Raw genomic sequence first — 26,207 nt, forward strand, 5'->3', positions numbered from 1 at the left:
GTGTTCAGATTGCTTTTAAAAAGTGCCCCTTCATTTTAACACTGCATGTCCTTTTGGTTGGCACGGGCCTTCCATCGACAAAGTAGACCCTAATTTTAGAGGTGAGAATATTAAAGCAGAAGAATGGATTTTGCCCACACAATGGCTGCCAGCATCAAACCCAGACTGTGGATCAGTCCTGGCTGTGAAGAGTCTGGGTAGCTTTGCCGTGCCAGTATGAGTCAACAAGGCTATTTACACAACAGATAAGTAAAGTGCAAACAAAGGGTGGGAGGGCAGTAGCCAGAGCATCAAAAATGAAATGTCTGCTTCTGAGGGGAGCCAAGCTCACTCCTGCAAACACACAACTGTTCTGCATGTGTAGCGAGTCACGATTTGTTTACTTACAGTATTGGTTCTGGTTATGGAGAGCTCTTCAAAAACCTAAGGGCAAAACGACCTTGAGAAGTTCACATTATTAAGAATTAATTATTACCCTCTGACAGACCCCATTTATCACCATGAAAACCAGATCCATTAATTAGAGCGCTGCTGGCATCAGAGCAAACCTGTTCCCTTCATGTTAGATTTTGGTTTAGATTTTGTTCCCAGAGGGAGCACAGGAATTCTTAAATGCACCAAAGTGCATTGTAAAGATTTTCCACTATGATGAGTTTTAAAAGTTGGGGTTTTTTTGGTCCCTGAATCAAGATCCATAATAACCTCCACAATCAGATCTTTACTAGTGACAGACAAAATTAATAATCAGAGTTTTGGTTTTTAACCCTGCTTGTCACCTACAGTGCTGACGCTGAGTACAGCTGGGTAGATTATTCAGCAATTAACATGATGTGATGTTGCTGAATGCAGCATATTTCCTGTAGCTTAAAAACATGCCACGCTGTGGCAATGCAGAGTAGGCAGCTTTTAAAGTTCGGATTAAATCTTTAAAGTCTCCCATGACTTGTTCAACTTCTGCCGTTACCTTATGTATTGTGATAACAGTGTAATGCTAGTTAGGGATTTAAAAGGACAAGAACATAAATCTTTCTTTGAGATTGATGACATTTCACTCGTTGCCTGTGAGTCAAGAGTGTGGAAGGAGCTTTCTCTTGTTACAATTACCTACTCTACTTCTAGTAGGAGTGCAAAATGAAAGCTTTACACTAGGATCAAACCCTATATTTGTCTCTATGACAAAATTTCCCATTGGATTAAGAACTGCAAAATTTGCTTCCATAGGAAGAACTCAGTTCTCAGTAATATCCTGAGGAGCCCTTATCACTTTGTTAGTCACAATCAGCTGCAAAGTTCCTTCCATCGCTTTGGTCACATTTGTCCCTGGATGGGAAAAAAAACACACCTCACTGTGGAAATACAATTCCCCAGTGCTCCATCGTCTTAACTATTCACCCCAAATGGTCTGCCTCTTTAAATGAAGCACAGGCTGGAACACACTATCTGCTTCTCAGAAAGCCGAAGGTGGATGCATGCCAGGGATTTGTGCAGCTTCCTGGCTTTGCTGATAAAGAAGGGCCACTGCGAGGTAAACCTCTGCTCTCCCCGCAACACGTTTCCTCTGCGGCTGCCCAGAAACAAGGGACCTGAGAAGACAAGGAAAACACAGAGCCCACAACACCAGAGCCAACTGCCTGAGCAGGAGGAGACCTCCAAAGAGTTCGCACACTTCTACGTTTAGAAATGTGAGCTTCAAGCCTGGGCATTTGCATCTGCGGATGGAGAGTATGAGAAAGTACATCTAATGCTGGAAGTTAATGATAGCATTTGACCATGTTAACCAGTAAATGACAAGGCAGGGCTACGGGAGTTAATTATTCAAGTAAGTGACTGCTAAAAGAAACGTTTAAGAAATGCTGGTGGTTTGCACTGACTACAATGTGAAGTGACTAATCATTTCAAAGTTTAACCTTGACAGCTCTAAGGAGACCCTTCTTGCTCTTTTTCTGGCTTTGTTCTTTAAATCAATACTGTCTGCCTCACAGGCAGAACATTAACGCTTTGCAGAAAAAAACAACAACAACACAACAAAACAACAAACAACAAAAAAACCAACCCTAGTTGGCTAGAAAGGCACCTGTGCCATGAAGAGAAGAGCTTCAGGAGAGAAGCAACCCGGTTTGGAGGAATTTGGCTTTGGGAGAAGGGGCTCTCACCTCCTATCCCAACCTCTTGTGTGGTGCAGGCCCCTCTCCTCACCTCTTGGTACTCTTGTGTTTAGGTTATTACCTCTTTGTGGCAAACTCTACCTGGTTTATACAGTGCCAAGCCCAATCAGGTCCTGCTCATGGCTGATGTCCCTCGGCACTGCCACGATACAAACGCTAACGAAGACAGACTGCTCATACCTGCGTAGCCCAAACTGCATCCACCACTTGAAAAGTTTCATTATTTTTTTTGGTGCCCAGATAATTAAAAAAAAAAAACAACCTCCCAGGAAAAAAACAATTACTGCCCTGCCTTAACCACTAAGCTTCTGTGGGACATAGCTGCATAATTTTAACAGCCAAACATTCCAGTTGACCTCTTTGTTTCAACAATCAAATACCAGAGAGGGAAGTAACACTGGCAATGTGTTTTTCTTCTTACATATGCTGAACTGCATTACAACTTCTAATATTGATATATGAGCCTACAATATGAGAAAAGAGGCAAGTATAAGCTAACATTTTGGGACTATATTACAGCATATATCCAGAATTTATGATCCCAAGTGCACTTAAATTTGACATACACTTGTCACTTTATCTCTCAGGGAAATGCGGCTGCTTCCAGACTGGGACACAGGATGTGTTTAATAAACAGTATTTGAGTTTTGAACACAGACAGGAATACTTTCTTTCCCCACTTACAACTCTGGAAAGGATAAACAAAAAAAATAAAAGTACATTTAATGTATATACACCTATTCAGATACTGAATCTAAGAGGAAGGCAGACTTGGAGAATCTAAATATTGAAGAATATAATATAGAGGGTAAAAATTAAATTTGATCTGGAAAATGAGAGGGTAACTAAGTTAATCTTACTTTTTCTTGAAAAGAGACAAGGAAGCCCACCTGTAAGATGGGTCAACATGTAGGCGTGATCAACCCTTCATTAAATGTTGCCTTGCATCTGTTGCTGAAAATGGTTCTTCAGCAACAATCCACAGTCCCCTGGGTATGTACTGCAGTGATTATCTGTGTCACAAGTTTAAGTCCTGCTGCCCAGGGTGTAATTGTCCCTGGAACACCTGGAACAGCATGGCTGGCATGATCTAGAAACAAACTTTCCTTCCTACTAGTCCACCCTTGTGAGCACAGTTGGCATCTCTGCAAACAAACATCCACAGCGGAGAGAGGGAACATTCATGCTGAACTCAAGGACAGTCTCTGGTGGCAGTCCTTGGCCTCCTAACAGGGGCCACGTATACTAAACTTCAGAATAAGCAAGTAAACAGAGATGTTCATTTGGATAATCAGAGGACTTGTGAGGCTGGATTACTACAGAGATTGCTGACAACACTGAGTGACAGACACATGACCCATTCTACCAGAATACATGAGGAGACAGGAGAAAATCCAGGACCACACTTGTGTCTGAATGCCATTTTCTGTATCAACAGAGTGGTCCCAAACATCAGAGGGAGTTGTCAGTGGCCAGAAAGAAGGAATCTCAGCCATGGCTAGAAAAAATGTACCCAAATGAGCAGGGCAAGGGTGGTGGGAGGCAGGGGGCATAAGTATAAATAGAAAAGAAATTTTTTAAAAAGTAATTGCAAACAATCCAGTGCCAAGACAGCCTACATTAAGGGTAAGCTTGTAAGATAAGCATGTAAATTAAAGATTGCAGAAAGCAGAGGTTTGGTTTTCAAGTCCCATTGCTCAAGTCAGGAACAAATTACTCTCCTGCAGTACTTGGACCGAGGCAGAAGAACGTGGTACAGGCAGTGTGGATGGTTCATTCTGATCAATTTGCTTTGGCCTGAGAAGCTAGGAAGCCACAACTGTTCTTTGCTTGTGTACTTTTTGTTGCTGTAAGCATGAATGTCCCTTTTGTCCCCTAACAATCTCTTTTTTGTATTTAGGAAGACAGTCTTTGACCCTTTCCTGGACTAGGAATGGAAGCCAACTGAAGCAGGAGGATGCTGTTCTTCCAGAACTACTTTGCGGTGCTCTCTTTTGATGCCATTGCTGGAATCATGCAAACCAGGGTGATTCCAAGCTACTTTGCTAATTTGCCTTCATCCATCTATACCAAATGTGATAACCACTGCTTATAATACATTGTTTTCAATCTTCTCTGCACCATTCTTGCACTCATTCCCTAGGAAGAATTTCAGCTGGTGGTTATAGATCTTCAGCTCAATATTATGTGCCCCAGAGAAGGCAGAGGGGATGAAGAGAAGCTCTGCACCCTCCTCTCTTGATGCCAGCCTGCTTAACTTTCCTGGTATCTTTATGGGAAAGCTTTCAGTCAAGTTTAGAGTTTTCCTTCCTTCTGTAAACCTAGTGGGTTTAGACAGCGTGACAGTGGTACATACTGTCAGCTAAGTGTTGGTACTTAGATGTGCCTGAGCTCCCTGTATAGTCATTGGACATGATTCAGGGGCAACAGTCACACATTTAGTGCAGTTTTAGGAACTGCATGGTATCCACAGTTCTATCTACCCATCTACCCTCCAGCTGCCACTGAGTCTTCCGTGGGTCAGTCCTGGGTCTCATCTGCCACCTTCACATGGATATCATGGATACCGTAAGTGATCTCAAACAGCACTGGAGCCTTATCTGTGGATAAATAAATTAAGCTCCTACCTCACATCCTTTAGCTTTCTCTATATTTACTGGTAAGAAATAGGTGTCTATTTATCTCACCTATCTGAAAATGGGCTGGTGTGCCCCCTGGGGATTCCTGTCTCTATCCATTGATTTAATAGGAAGTTAAGTGAGTAGATGAGGTCAGATAACTTATTTTTAGATGGCTGTAGAGAGATGAAATGAATCCCATCCATGATGGCACATGATTAATGCTGGAACAGTAAGCACCTTGCACTTTGCTCTTAAATGTCATAATAATTTTTTGGTAGATTTAATGTGTTTTTAAAAGTGATCCTGCTTTTATTAAATTGATCCTTGTTAATTATAATCTAATACATTTTAGAAGAGGCCTTAAAGGGTAATGATTTATGTATCTATGTTCAAAAATCAGAAATATCAGACAGCAAGTCAGCAAACTCCTACTGAATTCAGAACATGCATTTGAGAAGTGATTTCAAATCCCTATGCAAGTCAAATAGAGGGAGAAGTATGTACAAGAGATATTGTTATATTGTAACAAACCATAAAGAAGCTTTCAACTATATAGCATGTTGACAGGCTGTTCAAAATCAAGTGTTTAGCCTCACTCTTTACCTCGATAACCGCGTTTCCCTCTTTGCTTCACACATATATTATGCCATACTTAACACACAATAGGAAAAAAAAAGGTAATATTTTCTTTTCTGAGAGCCAACTTTGTCGTGATGCACCCCATCACTCCTCTTGTCTTTTATCATAAGAAAAGCACCCTGTACTTGCTTATATAGCAAACAGATCTTTCCTAGCAGTAGTCCTGATATCCAGCCCAGGGATTTATAAGGCCAGGAAGCAAAGTGTAGTCTTGCCCCTCAAGAATTAACTGCTAGTGTACTCTGCCAAAAACAAAGTGGGGGGAAATAGGAAAAAAAAGAAAAAAAAAAAGAAAAAAAAAGGAAAACAAACACCAAACATAACATTTTTTCTTAAGTCATGTATCTCTAAAGAGACTGGATTTACATTCTTTCTCTGTAGTCAGTGTTCATGTTAGCGACACAGCCTCAATGGTTGATTAATACTGATAAAACAACATAACAGTATTTATAGATATGAAGACAGAAGGCAGGGCATATTCCTATTCCTATTGCAATGCTCATTCCACAGATTTATTTATTCATTGACCAGTCACACCTAGCATGGTAGTTTTGTGGACAACACATACCCAGAAGCCTTAGTGGTTTTCATGCATTATCTATATCTGCTTTTCTTAGATAGCTCTTTTCTGATCACGATTCAAACAGCTGCTGCAGTTACTGAATTTCTTCTGGTATATCCCACTCAGCTGCTGTGTCTCAAAAGAACTCTGCTGGTCTGATGAGGAGCTGCATGTCAAATGCTAGAAGGAATGAGGAATAGTGCAGGGAAATGTCTGAAATGTCAAAAACTCAAGAAAAATCCTCTCAGAAAAAAATAAAAGTACCTGTGCAAACTCGGCTTGGAGTTCTCATAATTCTCTTAGTGCACTACTGGTATGTCACAGCTTGTAACAGAAATGCCTCAGAAAGGGCACTATGAGGAAGTGAACGGTGCTACCTGTCCATAATATCTTGAGCTTTTGTGAAGATACATGTCATGGGCATAGGAAACCTGCACACTGTTCACAGCAATCTTGGTGGCTGCCTGCTACCAACAGAACTTTCAAGGTATAGAAATGGATGGAGTTGGTTTTGGTTATCCTTGGTTTTCTGAGTTAGAGAATATAGGATCTGGGACTACTTCCACTGACTAAAATGGCAGCAAGAATCAGGAAACAATAAGCTGATAGACACAATTATAGCAGTTATATTTCCTCTCAGAACCAGTTACCTCTGTGCCACTTCTAAGATAAAGGTGTAGCCTGTGTATATAATAAAAAGAAAGAAACAGGTTGAATGTTTGGGGCTAATTACACGCTGAATGTGGGAACTACAGAAATACTAGGCTGAATTTTCAGAAGCACTACTATACATTGGTTTTGTGTCACTCTTCAGCATTTCTCATTATCAAATGTCCTCAAATCACTGTATTTCCTGAGTAGATACCAGCATTTCTCCCAAATTCAGTGAAGGTATGATAAGTGTAACACAGGAAAGTGATTTTTTTACTTCTCATGACCACCAGTTTACACATGTATTCTATGCTGTATTTACCCTTTGGGGGAAAGAAAAAAAAAAAAAAGTTAAAAAAAAAGAAGTCTAGAAATAGCCATTACTAGCAATAGGAACTCTGGATGAGGGACCAGCCCAAAGAAAATCTGAAAATGAATGGGTCTTTTGAAAGCACCTGTGCTATTCAAAGGTCAGGCACACGCTGCTCTTCCCTTGCTTCTTAATAACAAAGCAGTAAGCTTGTTTCATGGTAACAATAATAGCCACTGTACCAAATTCTATCCAGCACTTTACAACCAGCAATACTGACATCTGATGATACTTGTGATGGATTATTATGATCCTCCATTATCAAAGGGCAGTAAAAATTCAAGGCTGCAGTAAAAATTAATCTGGCCATGAAACTGGCCTATTGTTACGTTTCCCCCCACAACTACTGCAACACTGATGTACAGAAGTCATCAGACATGATTTTGTGAGGGTATTAGATATGCATAAAGCTTGCAGAGAGAAACACACGGTTGCTACAAAATATTCAGAAACCAACTGCTTAAAGTGGATCTTTTTTCCATCTCCTGTGCCATGAGTAAGTGGTGTAGCAATAGCTGAATACCCAGAAGAAACTGGTAATTTTCTTCAAGATGGGAATGAACAAGGGAGACTGTGCAGTGCTGCTAGGGAGGCAGGGCAATGTAAGAAGGTGCATCTCCTGTCAATGGAGACTTAAGACTTATCAAAGCAACTAATACGACATTAATTCAATCAAATATTGATTTGGAGGTTAAAAAAAAAAAAAGTAGTCACCTGCTAAGGACAAGGAATAGAAATCCAAACATAAAGGGATGTAAACCACATATTTGGGTTTTGCCTCGTTTGTTTAACCACTTTTGTATTCTGTTTGCAGATCATCTGTATAATCCATACGTGGTAATAATTTCATGAGCAAACTTCAGTATGCACAGTGCTGTAGAAGTTGAACAAACCTTGTCAATCACCAAACACAGAAAACCTGTTGGTGGAACAAATTTGCTGCATGCTTTAATTGTAGTCAAAGAGGCCAGGCTTCCCCTAGATTTTCATGGTTTGTTGTTCAACTAGAATTTCTTCCATACATCTGAAATTTGCTCCAGGTTATACAATGTTTTGTGGTCCATCACAACATGGCGTATTACCAATTGATACTATATGATCCACAATGAAAACATGCCCTTAATGCTTCATGACAAATTGAAAGAATTTGGATATCTTATTTAAAACAGTAGAGGGGAAATGGAATACAATCCTGCTCTGTAGTTTAAATTTACTCTTTTTGTTAAAGCAAAAGGGGTATACAAGCAAAAAGTATCTGAAACTTCAGTTATTTATAAGAGGGACTCAGTGACTTAAGCTTTTCTGAGTTGGCTTCCCCGTGTTTTTTAACTGCTTCCTACCCATACTTATTTCTGGAATAAATGTGCCAGTATAATTTTGGTTATGCTTTTATGATATTAAAATAGGCCTTCTGGAAAACTCATTTAGCATTTAACACTTCTATAGAAATAGAAAAAAGGAAGAGAAGACTTTACCCTTTTGAAATCAGTGAAAACAGCTCTTTTAACTGCTCAAGACTACAGTTGCACCATTTTCTAATTTTCTTTTAACATTCCACAGCATGATTGATGCAATGCCAACATAAAGAAAAGTATGTGGTCTTTACTCCAAACAGCAAGCATTGCCAAAGAGAAAATTTTCTATTATATTCTATGAACTAGTTTCAAACTCTGTGAATGTGTATTTTAATAAATTCTATACACTTCTAAAATGGTATCCATAGATTATCTCACTTTAATTACTTTCAAAAGTAATTTTTTTTTTTTTTCATGAATCTATTTATCAGTAACATTATAGTGTTAATACTTTTTGGTTCAGACTTGTTTGTAAGTAGTACAGTGTGACAGTACTGTAAGATAATAAATAATTATAATTTTAAATACATCCAAATATTTTGAAAAAGAAATAGATTTGATTACTGTTTATGATCAACTTAATGCATGTGTAAGTAAATGTTTAAATACTTTCCATTTGCAACTGGAACTGAGCCTTTTTATTCTACCTGCAGCTGGACTATGGACCAAGTGCTCAAATAAAAGGTGTTCTAGCTTTAGTGACTCATTTCTCAGCTTCCTCAGGACCAGTTAAGCCAGTGAATATTTCTCACATGTAGCTTACAATTTAGGGTCTCAAGTCAAAATGCTATCATTGTGGGATGGCTCATGTTGAAATTAACCATTCTCTGACGATTTTTCTTCTGGATCAGTGATCAGCTGTTCTGGGAAGGCCAGTGTTCGTGACTGATAGTAAATAGAAACAAAGAAATCCAATTTTCTTTCACCAAAATTTGACTTTGTCTTTCTGATGTTGCACAATGCATTTTAATTAAAACGCTTTAGGGAGTCGAAGAGAGACAGAGCATGGACAGTACTCTACATTCTTCAGTGCTTCCAGTTCTTCCCTTCTCATCCCTCCTCTTCTTCCACCATGTGACTGCATCAGTGCAGTGGCAGATGACCAACAGTGCTACATTTACCTGTTTGCAATAAACATGTATGTTTACATATATAACTTGGAAGCAAAGTATGATGTACTTCTCTTTTATTTTTTTTTCTGCCTGAATAAGCAAGAGGCAAGAACTGAAAATGAAGTCCAGAAATCTTGCATGACTGCAAAACATTGCCATAAAACTTAGTTGTCATTGGTAAAGCTGGGATTATTTGTAGCCATGTAACATCTCCTGTTCTGACTGAAGCTTTAACTATTGCATTTTGAGGCAGATTTTTTTTTAGTATAATAATACAGTTGAAGACATTTCAAGATCGTAATTAACTGGAAGACATAATAACATTAACTGAGAACCAAATAAGAGAGTATTCTTCACTGAATAGGTGTATTTCTAGATGATTTTGGTCTCTGTGCTGTTGAAATTGTTATCACAGACCCCTGAATAAAAGACAATAATATTGCCCCTAAAGTCTGTAGAGGACTAAAAGATATGGGGAGTGACCAGTCAGTATCATGGAGAACAGCTTGGTAAATAGTTTCATAAAACTACTTGCATTTCAACAGTGACAGGAAAATTAATTCATCTACAAAGAGTTGGGGAAGAAATGAATCTGAAGAAGCTTGTGAGAAATAAATCAAGCAAACAGGCTCTCCCGTGCTAATACAATGCTTACATGTAACCCAGGAATTTATATTCATAAACTGAAGGAAGGTTACATGCTGCTTTGTGTCATCCCAGCTATAGTGTCTAAAATTTGGCAAGGATTTTGAAAAATCAAAGACATATTAGATAGAGTCCTCAAGGATTATTAAAATAGAAACTCTTTCTCATGGAACTTATGGAATAAACTACTTAAGACATTGAAGACAGAGGTGAAAAATTACCTAAGTACCTACCTGGAGAACAGGAATAATGGGCTCTTTGATCTCACAAATAAAGTTATGACATTCTAAAGGCTCAAAAGGGCTGTTCTCATTGATTTCAAAAGGGCAGGGTTTTCTGTTCCAGTGGAGTGACAGAGATATGATCAGAATTAAAAGCAATAGTACCCAAATTTCATCATTTTTGAGGTCTTCAAGAAAAGGTTCCCATCCCTTATGACAACTGATGATTTTCATGCATGAGATAGCTGACTATGGTGAGAAGGACATGGTTCTTTCAGCTCCTAAAGGGAAAAGCCTTATGAGAAGGCTATTATATTTGAACTTGGACACTTCTTAAAGAAGAACAGTGAGAGCATCTCAGCTAGATGCTGAAATGGATTAATTCGTAGGAACTTTTGAAGTCCAGCCTTTCAAAGAAACCAAAATGAGAGTGAGGCCTTGAAATATAAAATGCTCAGGTATATTTGTCATATACACCAAGTCTCCAGTGGAGAAACAAGTCTGACATGAAGGGTTTCTTTGTGTTAGGCAGCAGTGTCAGGTTGAGATGACAGTCCAGTGACCATCAGGCATACGCAAGGCCACTGGCCAGGTGTGAGGTCAATCCAGGATGGCCAGGCAACAGTCAGGGCAGAGTGACACCTCCAGTGTTTCTTAGGGCAGGGCTGGGTGCCTGGGACTGAGCTGAAATGGGGCTATGGGCAGGGTGTTGGGGAGGCCTCAGGCAAGGCTGGTCAAAGGCCAGTAAGGCCTTTTGGGGCTTGGACAGCAGCTGCATATGGCTCAGCAATGAACATTCATTTTGGTTTATGCCAGAGACCTTCTCAGGAGAGATGTCTACAGCGTGACAGCATTTTCCAGTAAGATTGCTAACCTGTACCTCTTACTACCACTTGTGAAAAGGGGTCACCCATTCGTTTATGGTATGTATGAAGATGTTCTCATACAAGCATGTTCTGAGACCATTATTCCCTGACACATAGAATCAGTTTATGGAGTGATGGCAGCTCTTGGGTCATGAGATCATACCAGGCTTTTTATCCTGCTGTACTTTCTTTATAGAGCAGACATTAGGTTTTAGTAGTTTTCAGCATCCTGCCAAGTAAAATGTCAATGGATGACAACCTAAATTCAATCATTGCCCTTCTGTAATTTAATCTAAATACATCTCAGTCTGGTTCTGCAGGTTATTTTACAGTGCTTTATTATTTTGATATTGTTTTCTAACAACACTTCAGATTTGAGATAACAAGGATTGGCAGTTACACAAATCTACTCCCCACTCCCCACAAAATTATTTATCTACTAATTTTTGTTCTTTCTACACCAGAAATTAATTTGTTATGTTTAATTGCCTACTTAGTTGCAATATTTTCTAGTAAAGCTATCTTAAGAAAGTGAAAATAGCAAGATAGGACAAATATTAGTCTTCTTCCACCAGCGTAAACAAACCTTGCTCCAGTGGTCCAACAATTTGTGTGGTGCCATACAAGCTCTTTCATGTGACTTGGCCTGTATTTTTGGCATATGCAACAAATGTAAAAATACTTCCTTTTAATTTCTTAGATTTCCAATAGCTAAGTTCTCTTTTCGTAGATTTTGAAATCATTTTTGTGCAACATCTTGGAAACATTATTTTAGCATATTTAGAGAAAATGTGTAGTATTGCGAGGCCCATCCATAAATAAATCACAGTAGCTGGGAATATGCTATTATTATATAATTATTATTTATACTTTTATTTTAAAAATAATAATATAACAGTAGTATTAGTACTTATAGTATAGTATAGTATCACACCCCCACCCGTAATCCAAATTGCACCCGAGATCAGACAATTTGATATTTTTTCTTTAACATGCTAACAGACACATAGTCTGCCTTTAGACTTTGCTCTGTCACGCTTTTGCCAAAACTCCATGCCAGGGATGTCTGATTTTTTGAATTAGGGCTGGATACCTGCTCTGGAAACCTGTTTGGTCTCTCACACGACTTCCCTGTGTCTTATGGGTGCCGCAGCAGCTCAAAGGATTAAATATCTGGTTAACACTTAAATGTATTTCAGAAATGTTAAAAATAATCTTCAGGCCAGGTTAAATTGCCAGTTGCTGAGCCCTGCCATTGCAAATGTACCAACCAATGCATTTTTCCCCAGATGTGAATTCAGTCTGAAATCACATATGTACAGCTGAAAAAATGAAGTATCTGTTCTCCAAGATGTAGATAGGGTGTTTGTGAAGTGTTTTTTGGCAATGGCAAGCAGGGGTTTGTAGCTTCCACCCGTATCTCATAAATAATATTCTCACTGATCAAGACAAAAACTTTGTACACCTAATCACTAAAGCCAGAGTCCCTATCCATTTGTTCTCATCACTATTCTGCATTTGTTAGTCTCTCTGAGGCAGTGATCTCTAGTTTTGACAATACAGTTGTGAAAAACATGGGGGGAAAAAAAAAAAGTATATTCCATCTTGTTAAGGCATTTAGGTGATGGCCTCAGTTGTACCTTTATTTCTTTGTATATATTGTTGGGTGAGCTTCTTAATGAGGCATGCAATTCCTGCCATATAAATTTGCATTTTTATTTCTTTTTATTTTATTCCAGAAGCTCTAACTCTTTCAAAGCTGCCAGGAGTCACTTGTCAACCTACCATTTTTCTCACATAAAAATTCCATCCATGTATACCTTAGCAACCTGTCAGAAAGGTGTATTTTCATGTGAAAAGTCTGTTTAAAACAGCTCAGTTAGTGATATTCAGAAACAATGTTTCCCAATAGAGAAGAAAATGCTCCATTGGTCCAAAAGCTACTTTATTGTTTTCCCATCAAATGCAGAAAAGTATTTCTGAATCTTCTCTACAGAAATGTATACCCAAGTGTGTTGTAGAAAACATTTCCACCTTACATAGAATCATAGAATTAGAATTGTAAAGGTTGGAAGGTACCTTAAAGATCATCTAGTTCCACCCCCCCTGCTATGAGCATGTTTCATTATTTTGGACCCATAGAGAAATAGAAGATTCCACCCTTTTTTCCACTCTGCTTCCTGCTCTGGCCAGGAAGTTGCACCCATGCTGCCTGCTGCTTCACTTGCTTTCCCCCTGCAGACCAATAATTGTCCTGCTCCAAAGCAGTTTCTCTTTCAGGATGCAGGTTATTCTCCTAGGAATTTGAATAGAAGGGCCCAGGAGAGTGGCAGAAGGAAGGCAATGTGGTTTTCTCATCTGTGTTCTGAAACCCACTGAGATCTTCCAAAGTCCTTGGAAGACCTGCTCCAATGCTTTTGTCTTTTCCTGTCCAATGAAGTCTGTGTAGGAGTGTGAAGTCTTAGATCTTATTTTGGTGTTGCTCATTTAACAGTACCCCTTTATTCCTCAGCTCTTTAACTCAGCTCCTCAAATGAAGGATGAGGGGTGAGCTCAAATAAGATACAATCCCTGTGCTGAAGTAGATTGTACATGGGCATACACTTCCTCCTGTCAATTCTACTAAAGGGTGATACCTGTAACAAAGAGACCACAACAGCTGGGAAGCAGTAACACCTTAAAGCACCTGAACTGTTTGCTAAATGAAGCTAAATGAAAGCCCTTCAATCAGTCACAAGTGCTTACGCTGTCCTTTTCTGATTTTATTCTTGGTTTAAAAATGTATCACTCATAGTTTTCAATTTTATGTGGAATAAAATTTTCCTCAGATATTTATGATACTTTCATGGTCACATTGACATTAACTGAAAAGAATTTAAAAAATTAAATTATTCTGAGACTGCCCCTGTCACAAGCATAGTTAATTTCTAACTCTTCTTTCTTCCAGACACTACTTGCCAATGGAGAACTGCTACTTGAATATTTCCTAGTTGTCTTCTACATTGCTAGAGCTTTAACTCCAGTGAGACTTTTTGCTGTCTGATCCATTTCTCATTTTTTTTAGTTAATTTTATTGCTGATAAATAACACTGTGATGCAGTGGTTACTCAGCACCAAATACTCTGCTAAGGTTCTGCTTCATTCAGCATCTGAATTTTAACTCTTCAGCACTTGCCACAATCCTCTGTATAGTTTCTGTGACCAGAGACCCAACTGCATCATGCTTAAGAACTTTTCAAAATACAGTTCCCACATTTTTTACTCTGAAAACTATCAGGTTGCAACAGTAAAAATGAAACTAGGATTTGACTTACCACTTTTCTGAGTTACTTATCACTTTTCTGAGTTACCTTTGATGTGTTGCAGGTAATGGACCTTTTTTTTTACAATTATTTTTTTCCTTTATTTCAGGAGGCAGGGACTTAAGCTTTTGGAGGACAGAAGTGTAAGTTCTGTTGACTGTCATTGTGGAGATCCAAGGGCTCATGAGTTGCTGCAAGCTAACAACCGAGATGCTCCTAGACAGGCACTGATATATTACTATTGGTTTCTTGTCAAATGTGTTCTCCCAAGTGTAATTATGCACAGAACGTGAATACAGTAAAACAATTTCAACCACTATTTTTAGCCTGCTCAGTTCTTGTGAACAGTCATGCAAAAATACTCCAACATTTTCTCCTCTCTCTTAAAAAGCCCCAGTATCTTTGCTTCCCACCTTTAAAGAAAATCAATGTTTGGCAGCTCTCTTATGTTTTTGCTATGTTCCTGATTTCCCTCTGTTTTTTTGGCATTGCCAACACAGTCTGCAATATGCTGCAGTGCCCTTAATAACATTTTGGAACAGCCTTGCTAGAAATGCCAGTTCACAGAGGATTGAATTAGCATGCATCATCTACACAGTGCACAGAGTTATGAGTTTTCAGCCTTTCCCACTATGTTATTGTTGGTATTTCTTTTCAGAAGGGTTATACTCATGTGAGAAATGTCCTAATTTTGTGACACATTTCATTTTTTTTTGTTTGTTTGTTTTGCTCTTCCATACTTTGGCTGAAACAGTGCTGATGGCACAAAAAATTCTGCATTTCTTGACTGACCAGGCAGAGCATTATGGTTATTATTTTAGTTTAGCTTCACGTTCCATTATTAATAACTGTATTTGCCACATACAGGCTGGCTACCTCTGTTCTTTGGCTCAATATCAGTAATTTTCAGAGGCTGAAACTGGATTTTGAGCCTCCAGCTACCCAGATAAAAACAGGATCTGTTATTTGTCACAGGTGTTTTCTGGAACAATTCCAGCAATGTACACAACCCTACAAATTGCAGGACAATGTTAGATTTACTTGACATGGTGTGACCTCCCTTTTACCACTAACTGGGATCTTTTTCTACAGTACTATGGTTTGTGACCCTGTGTAACTACCAGTGCTGACTTCTAGATGTCATTTGATGTTGCTGTTGTAAATTTATCTTCATTTACCCTTTATCTACCCAAACCGGATCAAGTGCAAAGTTCTGCATCTGGGTCAGGGCAATCCCAGGCACAAGTACAGACTGGGTGGAGAACGGATTGAGAGCAACCCTGAGGAGAAGGACTTGGGGGTGCTGGTTGATGAGAAGCTGAACAAGAGCTGGCAATGTGCGCTTGCAGCCCAGAAAGCCAAGTGTGTCCCGGGCTGCATCAAAAGAAGTGGACCAAGGAGGTGATTCCTCCACTCTACTCTGCTCTGGTGAGACCCCACCTGGAGCACTGTGTCCAGTTCTGGAGCCCCCAACACAGGAAGGACATGGAGCTGTTGGAGTGAGTCCAGAGGAGGGCCATGAAGACGATCAGAGGGCTGGAGAGCCTCTGCTATGAAGACCAACTGAAAAAGAGAAGACACCTGGGAGACCTCATAGTAGCCTTCCAGTACATGAAGGGGGCCTACAGGAAAGCTAGGGAGAGGCTTTATACAATGGCATGTTGTGATAGCATAAGGGGTAATGATTTTAAACTGGAAGGGGGTCGATTTAGGTTAGACTTAGTAAGATATTCTTCACTGTAAGGGTGGTGAGATGCTGGCACAGGTTGCACAAGTTGTGGAAGCCCCATCCCTGGAAGTGTTCAAGAGCAGGTTGGATGGGACTGTGAGCAACCTAGTCTAGTGGGAGGTGTCCCTGCCAATGCTGAGGGGTTGGAACTAGATGATCTTTAAGGTTCCTTCTAACCCAAACCATTCTGTGGTTCCATGATTTTATGATTCCAGATGCAGTCTCACAAGTGCCAAATAAAGAAGGATCATCCTCCCAGACCTGCTGGCTGAAGTCTTGCTAATACAGCCCAGAATGCTGTTGGATTTCCCTGCCACAAGGTCACATTGCTGGCTCATGTTCAACTTCTTGTCCTCCAGGATCACCAGGTCCTTTTCAGAAAAGCTGTTTCCCAGACAGCTGACCTTCAGCCTGCATCGTTGCATGAGATTATTCCATCCCAGATGCAAGACTTTGTATTTGCCTTTGCTGACCTTCATGAAATTCTTGACAGCCCATTTCTTCAGCTTGTCAAAGTCCCTCAGAATAGCAGCCCTCCTCTCTAGTGTGTTGACTGCTCCCCTCCCAGCTTGGTGTCATCTACAAACTTGTTGAGAATGCAGTCTCTCCCACCAGCCAGGTCGTCAATGAAGAGATTAAATACTGTTGGTCCCAGTATTCATCTCTGAGTGACACCGCTAATTACTGGCCACCATACAAGTTACTCTGTGCCACTGATCACAACCTGTTGAGCCCAACAGTACAGCAAATTTTCCACTCACCTTATCATCCATTTATCTAGCCCATATCTCACCAGTCTGCTGATAAGAAGACTACATGAGATTGTGTCAAAGGCTTGCTAAAGTCAAGGTATAAAACATATCGTGCCCTCCCCTTGTGCACATCATCATCATCATAGAAAAGAAATAAGGTTGTTCAGGCATGATAAACCCATGCTGGCTGCTCACAATCACCTCCTTGTCTTTCATATGTTTAGAAATGGCTTCTAGGAGGATTTGCTCCATTACTGCCTCAGGGACTGAGGTGAGTCTGTAGTTTTCTAGATGGATATGTTTGCAATGTTTGCCTTTTTGTAGTTGTCAGCAACCTCTCTGCTTTGAAACTGCCATGACTTTTCAGAAGTGCTAGGGGCATTACCATGACTATTTGTCAGCTCCTCCTGCACCCTCAGGTGCATCCCATCTGATCCCATGTGGGTTGAGTGCTTCCTGATTCTGTCTTCTACTGTGGATACTGCTTCCCACCTGCATGCAGGACGCTCAGAGACTTGGGAGGGCAGACCTTACCAACAAGAACAGAGACAAAAAAAACATTGAGTACCTAAACCTTTTCCATGTACCTTGTCACAAAATTCCCTGGCCCACTGAGCAATGAGCCCACATTCTCATTAGTCCTCTTTCTACTCTGATGTACTTAGGGAAACCTTTGTTGTTGCCCTTTGCCTCCCTTTCTAGTTTCAACTAGAAAGTTGCACTTTGTTTTTTCTGACTGTATTCCTACATGCTTGAACAGCGCCTGCTCATTCCTCCCAAATGGGCTGTCCCTGCTTCTGCCTTCTGTGTATTTCTTGTGTTTCAGCTCAGGCAGGAGCTCCATGTTCGTCCACACTGGCCTTCTGCCCATGCTTGCTCAACTTTCTGAACACTGTGCGCTGTTCTTTTGTTCTGAGGAGGCTGTCCTTGAAGATCAGCCAGCTCTCCTGGGGCCTTTTGCCCTGCAGCACAGTTTCCCATGAAAGCCTCCCTGAACAGACCTAAATCTGCTCTTCTGAAGTCCAGGGCTGTAATTATGCTATTTCTCCTGCTCACTTGTCACAGGATCTTAAACTCCACAGTCTCACAGCTGCTGCAGCCAAGGCTGTCCTCGACCTTCAGATCTTCAATCAGGTTTTTTTTTATTTTATTTTTTGAGTATCAGATCACACATCTCTTTGTTGGTTCACTGATCACCTGCATCAAGAAACAGTTTTCATTACAGTCCAGAAATCTCATGGATTGTATGTGCCACGCTGCCCTTCCAGCAGATACTGGGCTGGTCAGAGTTATCTATGATGACGAGGATCTGGGATTTCAAGGCTCTCTCCAGCTGTCTAAAGAAGGATTAATCCACTGTTTTTTCTTGATCAAGTTATCTCTAGGTGTATCTACTACAACATTGCCTGTGCAGGTCCACCTCCTGAACTCTCCTGTCGTGGAGACATAAGAGTTCAGCAGGTCTGGGAGCAGATGTTTGAGCTTTTGTGGTACTGAGGGAAAAATGATAGATCATTAGCATGGTACAAAGCACTTCATTGAGAAGCTGTCAGCCCTATCAGCACTTCACCATCGACTGATGCTGGCAGGCACCAAGTGAGATGGAAAACAGACGCTACAGACTAACAGCAAAATTAGCACTGATGGGACTCAGCACCGGAGTGTGACATCTAAATTTCAGTGTGTGGTTACATATGCAAGGCCAGTGCCTGGTCTCATCTGCAGCTTGGCACTCCTCACTTCTAGGTAAGGCAGTAAAGAACAGCTGTGGAGATGGGCTACCTTTCATGAGTGAGAAAAAGAAGAAGATCCCTAAAGCTGGAAGATGGTAACTAATAAAATGCTCACTGTAGAGCAGCAAGTGTTTGAGAATCCTTATAAAGCAGCTACAAAGAGGCTTGCTGGAAAAAAACTCCCCTGAGAGATGGGTAACTCTACAAAGAGGAGAATTTGTACTGAGATGGGGGCCATCCAAGGGCCCCAGCAGTAGAGCTAGTTTGATATCACAAAGACTGACTGCTATAGCAACGTAACTGAAACCATTCAAGATGATTCAGGAATTTAAGTCTATACATAGATCATTGCAGAGGGATTTAAAATCTAATGGCAAAAAAAGCTTTTACTGGCAATAATGGGTATGGATCTAAGTTTCCCTTCTGAGGCTCAGTAGTATTTATACCTAGAGATACAACACTATAAAGCAGTATCTGTATTGCTATGTTGCAGTCTTTTGTTGCATGAGAAATTATTTGCCATGTTTTAACAAAGTTATTTAAATTCTCCAATAATTTGTTTATTAAGCTTTCAGACAATACTTTTCTTTCAGGCAAGTGGCAAAGGCCTAAATGCAACACTTTTTTTTTCTCCTCTCAGGGATCAGTCAAGACTTTTTGAGCCAGATATTAATTTATTGATTTTTTTTTTTTTCTTTCTGCTTCAAATCTATGTTTATTTGGTTTATGGGGTTTTTTTTAATTATTATTTTTTATTTTGCCTCAGTCATCTCCTTGTTATGTAAGGCAGGAAAGAGAACTTGGCAAAGCTGGTGTATCTTGTTATCTATCTCTCTGTTTTAGTGTCTCTACTCCTCTGTTTGCAGTTGCTTATGTGGGCTCTCTTAACTCTTAAAATGCCTGGTCAGTCTCCAATTACCTGCCCAGCTCTTAGGCCTTTATTTCTGCTTCCTGTTTGCTTCAACAAGCAAGCCAGCTGCTTTCTTCTAAGATTACTTCACTAACCCCATGAAATCTGCCCTCAGCTTATCAGGGGTGATAAATGCTTCTCACTCTGTCTCTATGTTGCTATCAAGAACAACTACTCCTGGGCATTCCTATAAACCTGCTGCTCTTGTTCTCACCTTCTGGCAGCCTGGCTGGATTCAGACCTTTCTCCATCCTTTTTCTTGATTATTCAGGACTTGGCTGTTTGATGGTGCTGGCTGCCCACAGTCCTCACTATTTCACTTTAAAGTTCCAATTATTCAGATATTTTGGAAATCAGGATATTGATCCTACAATTCACAATTTATCCAGCCAACACAAGGGCACACTGAAACACGAAGGGAAGCAAGTCCTTTAAACCAAAGAAAGGTATCTATGGAAAAGGAAAGTACATTTTCAAGTACATTGCTATATCCTTTGTAATAACAGAAATTATTCTCATGCTTGATTATCACAAAAGCTAGCAAGTTCCTTCTCCACTGGAATTCGCAGTAATATTATTTCTGAAATACACTTTTGCAAGATTTCATGATCCAGTACATGACAGCTACTACCAGCAACTGTAGAATATGAAGCTCTTCCACAAAACCCCATGCTAGTACCAAATGACATTCACTCGACTGAGTATGTACTGTAAAATCACCCTCTGGATAATGACAGAGTTTTACTGTGCAGGTGGCCTACGTTGTCAACAAGAACTCATGAAAAAAACACAACATTAAGATCAGGCTGATATTAGGAAAGAGTGTAGATTGTCAAGTACAATCTGGCAGCTAACTTAAATCACAAAAACTAATTGAACTGCATTTTTCTCACCTGTTGTGGGTGTTTATATAACGGTATGCCCCTCCCTTAAGCTGCTGAACCGGTTAATTTCAGAGAATCATAGAATCATTAAGGTTGGAAGGGACCTTAAAGATCATCAAATTCCAACCCACCTGCCATGAGCAGGGAACTCTACCACTAGATCAGGTTGCACAAAACCTCATCCAACCTGGCCTTAAAAACCTCCAGGGATGGGGCATCAACAACCTCCCGGGGCACTTCTCATATTGGTGTTTCTAAAACTGTCTTGGCAAGAAGGGTGTCAGAGGAGTATGCTCATATTAATTCAGACACATCATCCTCCCCCCTCCCAAAAGCAAAGAGCCTTGGGAATGACCATTCTGAGATCTTGACTGCTATGAAGAGGAATAGTGATAGCTTTGCATTCCCATCTGGAGGATATATGACTGATCTTCAGAAAGAGCCCGACTAGCTCTCACACTTGCAGGTAACTGGCTCAATTGTTACCTTGCCATAGTTTATAGAAGCTTCAGTTTTCACTTCAGCTAAACCCCAGCTTGGGGATTTTTACTATATAGTATGTTTTACTCATGTAGCTGATTACATAACTTTGTCAGCTAATCTTCAATACTGCTTCTTGTTAAAAAAATCCAAACACAACAGAATCAACCAGCTTGACTCCTGACTGGCTCATCTTGTGTCATGAATATATCCCATATCTTCTATAGCAGGCCTCTCCAAACATCACACAGCCTGGAACTGCTTCTGACAGTTTTACTATCAGAAAGCTCCATGTCTCCTTACAGAAGAGGAAGCCTCATTTATTTCAGTGCTGCCACTTCTAGATAGAGATATCCTTGACCTTAAGCTATCCAAAACCTGACTCACTGACATGGTTAATAATTTACTGCAGGCTTTCAGTACATTCTGCTCATAGAAACAAAGACAAGCTCCTACAACGTGAAACTTAGGACTGTACAGAGAAATTTCCAGCATGTGTCTCAAGCATTTTCAGAACATGTGTAACAAAAGGTATGAGGCTATTACAGCAGTTCTTTACCCCAAAGACAGAAAATATATAGTGCACACACAAACTAATGCAGATACAAGTAATTAAGTTGGCCAAGTTCTCATGTATTCCCAAGAAATAGTAATAATTTCACTCATTTCAGTAGCTTGCCTCCAATCTTGAATATTGTAAGGAGAACTCGAGCAGTGTGAGCAGCCAGTCTCACCTCCATCCCTGGAAAAATGATGGAGCAACTCATTCTGGAGGTCATCTCTAAGCACATGGAAGAGAAGCAGGTTATCAGGAGTAGCCAGCAAGGAATTGCCAAGGGGAAGTTGTGTTTGACTAATGTGATAGTCTTTTATGATGCTGCGACTGAATGTGTGGATGCAGGGAGACCAGGGGATGTAGTCTGTCTTGACCTTAGCAGGGCTTTTGGCACTGTCTCCCATAACATCCTCATGAGCAAGCTCAGGAAATGCGGGGTAGAAAAGTGGACAGTGAGTGGAATTGAGAACTGGCTAAACAATAGAGCCCAGAGGGTGGTGATCAACAATGCATAGTCCAGCTGGAGACCTGTGACTAGAGGAGTTCCCCAGGGACCAGCGCTGTGTCCAGTCCTGTTCAACACCTTCATCAACGACTTGGACGAGGGGATAGAGTGTATCCTCAGCAAGTTTGCTGATGATACAAACCTGGGAGGATTGGCTGATACACTGGAAGGCTGTGCGGCCAATCAGTGAGATTTGGATGGGCTGGAGAGCTGGGCAAAGAGTAACCTAATGAGGTTCAACAAGAATAAGTGTAGAGTCCTGCACCTGGGGAGGAATAACACCATGCACCAGTACAGGTTAGGAGTTGACCTGCTGGATAGCAGTTCTGTGGAGAAGGACCATGGAGTCCTGGTGGACAACAAGTTATCCATGGGGCAGCAATGTGCCCTTGTGGCTAACAGAGCCACTAGTATCTTGGGGTGCGTTAAGAAGAGCATGGCCAGCAGGTCAAGGAAGGTTCTCCTCCCCCTCTACTCTGCCCTTGTAAGATCACATCTGGAGTACTGTGTCCAGTTCTGGGCTCCCCAGTTCAGGAGGGACAGGGATTTACTTGAGAGAGTCCAACAGAGGGATACAAGGATGATTAAAGGACTGGACCACCTGTCTTATGAGGAAAGGCTGAGAGACCTGTGGCTGTTTAGTCTACAGAAGAGAAGACTGAGAGGGGATCTTATTAATGTATATAAATATCTGAAGGGTGGGTGTCAAGAAGGAGGGGCCAGTCTCTTTTCAGTCATGCCCTGTGATAGGACAAGGAGCAGTGGATACAAGCTAGAGCACAGGAAGTTCCACCTCAACATGAGGAAAAACTTCTTTATTGTGAGGGTTACAGAGCACTGGAACAGGCTGCCCAGAGAGGCTGTGGAGTTTCCTGCTCTGGAAACTTTCAGGACCTGTCTGGATGTGTTTCTGTATGACCTGCCCTAGGTGTTCCTGCTGCAGCAGGGGGGTTGGACTCGATGATCTAGAGAGGTCCCTTCCAACTCCTAGCATTCTGTGATTCTGTATGTGTTAGAGATGCAGATTCATTAGTGTCAGAAAATGACATTAGCGTAGTGTCTGAAAATTCCTTCCTCATTTGTGAAGCCTGCCTTGCCAGGAAGATATTTACTTTAAACAAAACCAAATCTTGGAGCCAAAGATTTCTCATGATCAAATTTGTCAGCTTGAAAGACATCCTTTCTTAGTTTCCTTCCTCCCACCACATGCCTGCTATATACAAGTCTCACAGATTAGAAAATATTGCTCTCTACCATGGATTCATGACGAGTTTTTTTCATCCAAATTAACCTTTGCCAGCTCCATTACTTTCCTGTCAACTTTCCAGTTACTGTCATAATGAGATTTCTGAAGGCTTAGCTGTATTTGAGAGACAGAAAACTGCAATGGGCATTGACTCACTCTAGCCAGAGCTCTGGAAGAAGAACACTGTCATGAATATTGAGTGGGCATATGCTGATATATGCTACAAAACGGTGATGCTGCAGATCTCTATAGCTGTCCATCCTTGCTGGCTCAAAGGGAGAAGTATGGTCACTGTCGTCTCTTGTCTCCACTTCTGTCACAATACACAGGTAAACTGCTCTAGAAAGGCTTCTAACAGGGTTTAAAGCAAGTCCTGTTTGGAGAATATGTAAACTAGGGTAGGGAAGTTCTACATTAAATGTCTGAATGGGTATCTCAACAAGCTGGTGCTGAACAAGCAGCCTTGCATCTTGTAAATCTTTCTTTTGCTCTCTCGCTCTTCAAATGCGGATTTGAAGACAGTGAGGTGTCCGTTTGCCTCCATGAACAACCTGACAAAGCTTCTAAGAAGAACTGGGAATTTGATTCTGTGAGAAGGCCTGGCTTCATCAAAAGGGAAAAAAGGTACCAGAAGTGCCCCATGGAGTCTTAAAGATAGGGCTTCTAGGGAAACAGACATTTGAATTTCTCTCCACCAGAAAAGTTTTTGTTCGTGGAGGAAAAACATTTTCCTGAAACAAGGTATGTTAATGATTATTATATGAAATAAACGGGCAATGACATTCTAGGTGCTTAGAAAGCTTAACTGTCAGTCATGTTGAAGTGTTACACTTAAAAGCACCACAGGGCAGCCTGAAGCAGCAAGACTGTGCTTACCACCTATTTGAAAAAAATTAACAGATTTGGTTCCAAGTATTCCTACTGTTGTGAACTGCAACTCTGATAATACTGCTGATTTCCACAATGTATGTATCTCCAACATACTGGTCACTGTAAATTAAATAGCCAAGGATAAAGCTTATGGAGATTACAAACATATATTTAGTGCTCTTTGCTTGTGCTTTAATTTCTCTGTCACCAACCTAAGTTTCTTCAGATAAAGAAGTGATATAACCATGGGGCTCCACAGCCTGCCAGAACATCAAAGCACTTGCAAAGTTTTATTTGTTTAAGGTCACATTGCAAACAGCTACAGTTAATGTGTGGAAGACATTTATTGTAAACATAATGTTTGCAGTGAAAAGATGTTCTTTTGAAAAAAATACTGCTTCTGACTATGAAAGCAAAAGGCAATTTACAAGCTGTGAGCTTGCTATAGAAAAAGGAATATCTGAAATTGTAAGCATTTTCTTATTCTTTTGACCACCTTTTGTCTCATCACAAGATATGTCAGTTGTGTCACCACATCTCCATGAAAGTTCTTTTCAGTTTTTAACTTTATATCTCTCTGCTTAGATTTATTTCAGATAATCACAGCATTTTTAGATACTGTGCTTGAAGATTATTTTGTAAAACTGCTGGGTTTGTCAATCAGCAGTATTTCTTCTGACAAACGTCAAACATGTTTGAACTCCTACATTTTCTTTAAAATACAGGTTTTTAAGTAATGTTAAAAATAATTACTGTTATCTCACATGGCTCAGTAACTGTTTCAGCTTGAAAACAATACATTTTTTGTACTTTTCTTTACATCTGCATCAAATCCAAACAGTGCTTTTCTAGGTACTGAAGGTAGAGACTATAGGTTCTGCCGCCCATCCCATTTAAGACATTCATTTATGTTTGAAAAAGACTCCGTGCACAAAGTTAATGCCCATCTTCTAATCCAAGACTTAGTTACATGTCCAAACGGAATGTGGTATGGTTATCAAAAAGAGTAATGAATGGAAGGCTTAAAGAGCTCCTTCCCCAACAAGAGAATCTTAGTGGGGGTTTCTGGCCAAAGGGACCACAGTCCCACCAATGCACAAGGCAGTGCCCTGCTGTCACTTCAGCCCTGAAGCCAGGCAGCATCATGCAGAGGGACATTCTCAAATGATTAATAGGGAGTGGAGCTTTAGTGCCTAATTGATGTTTATACCTGTTGGGAAAAAGGTCCCCCGCTGCCAGTATTGTTGACAACCTGGCTCAAGTTTCTCTTTTCACAATAGCAAAAACGCTGCTAGGTCCACCTGAAGGAATCCTGTCTGGCAGAAATGATGTATAGAAAACTCAGGCGGTCCCTTAGTGTCAGCAACTATTAAGTTCGACAATTCAGATTAAAGGCTGCAATGTTGTTGTTCTCTACAAAACATTCTCCTGTGCTTTGTTGCTTAGAGTGACCACGCCTTTGCTGATCTGCAAAGCTGGTTTTGTGCTGCTGTGTTTCGACACTCAGCCCTTTTGGAAGCTGCATCTGTGGAAATCATTCTGAGGATCAAGTACTCCCAGGAGAACTAATTCAGGATCCCTCCATGACCTGCATGCCCTTAGCTTCAAACTTGGGAGATACTCAGTACAGGTAGAATTGGGAGACCTCAGGACCTGCTCCTGGTCTCGCAAAAATCAACGGCAGAACTTCAAATGCCTTGTGCAGTGAAGTATCAGGGTCTGCCGGGGATAGAAGAGGATACAAACAAGCAAACCTGTGGTAACTTCGCACAGAAGATAGTTCATTGCCACTGTGTAACATGCAAATTCGCCAGAAATGTTCTTCAGGCTTACACATACAATAATTTTACACAGAGAATATTCTAATTATGGCTAACAGTATGTCTCCAAAATACCACACAGAAGACCTAATGCTGAGATCAATGGTGAGTAAAAGCACTGAAATGACAGCCTTTCAGTTAAAAAAAAAAAAAGCGCACTGTATTAAAATTCTGGTGGGTGAGTTTGGAAACAAAAATTGTCAGCTTCTGACT

General features: G+C 40.5%; 1 long non-coding RNA gene across 2 annotated transcripts in view; it reads left to right on the top strand.

The window, feature by feature from the left end:
* Positions 1-6,264, top strand: part of LOC127380229 (uncharacterized) — a 29,012-nt gene extending 22,748 nt beyond the window's left edge. For both annotated transcript variants that reach the window (XR_007888439.1, XR_007888440.1), the window contains exon 3: positions 4,066-6,264. This is a non-coding gene — a long non-coding RNA (uncharacterized LOC127380229). The remainder of the gene's footprint in view (positions 1-4,065) is intronic.
* The last annotated feature ends 19,943 nt before the right edge of the window (positions 6,265-26,207 follow it).

The sequence above is a fragment of the Apus apus genome, chromosome 1, assembly GCF_020740795.1.
Source record: "Apus apus isolate bApuApu2 chromosome 1, bApuApu2.pri.cur, whole genome shotgun sequence".
In the NCBI taxonomy this organism is placed as follows: Eukaryota; Metazoa; Chordata; class Aves; order Apodiformes; family Apodidae; genus Apus; species Apus apus.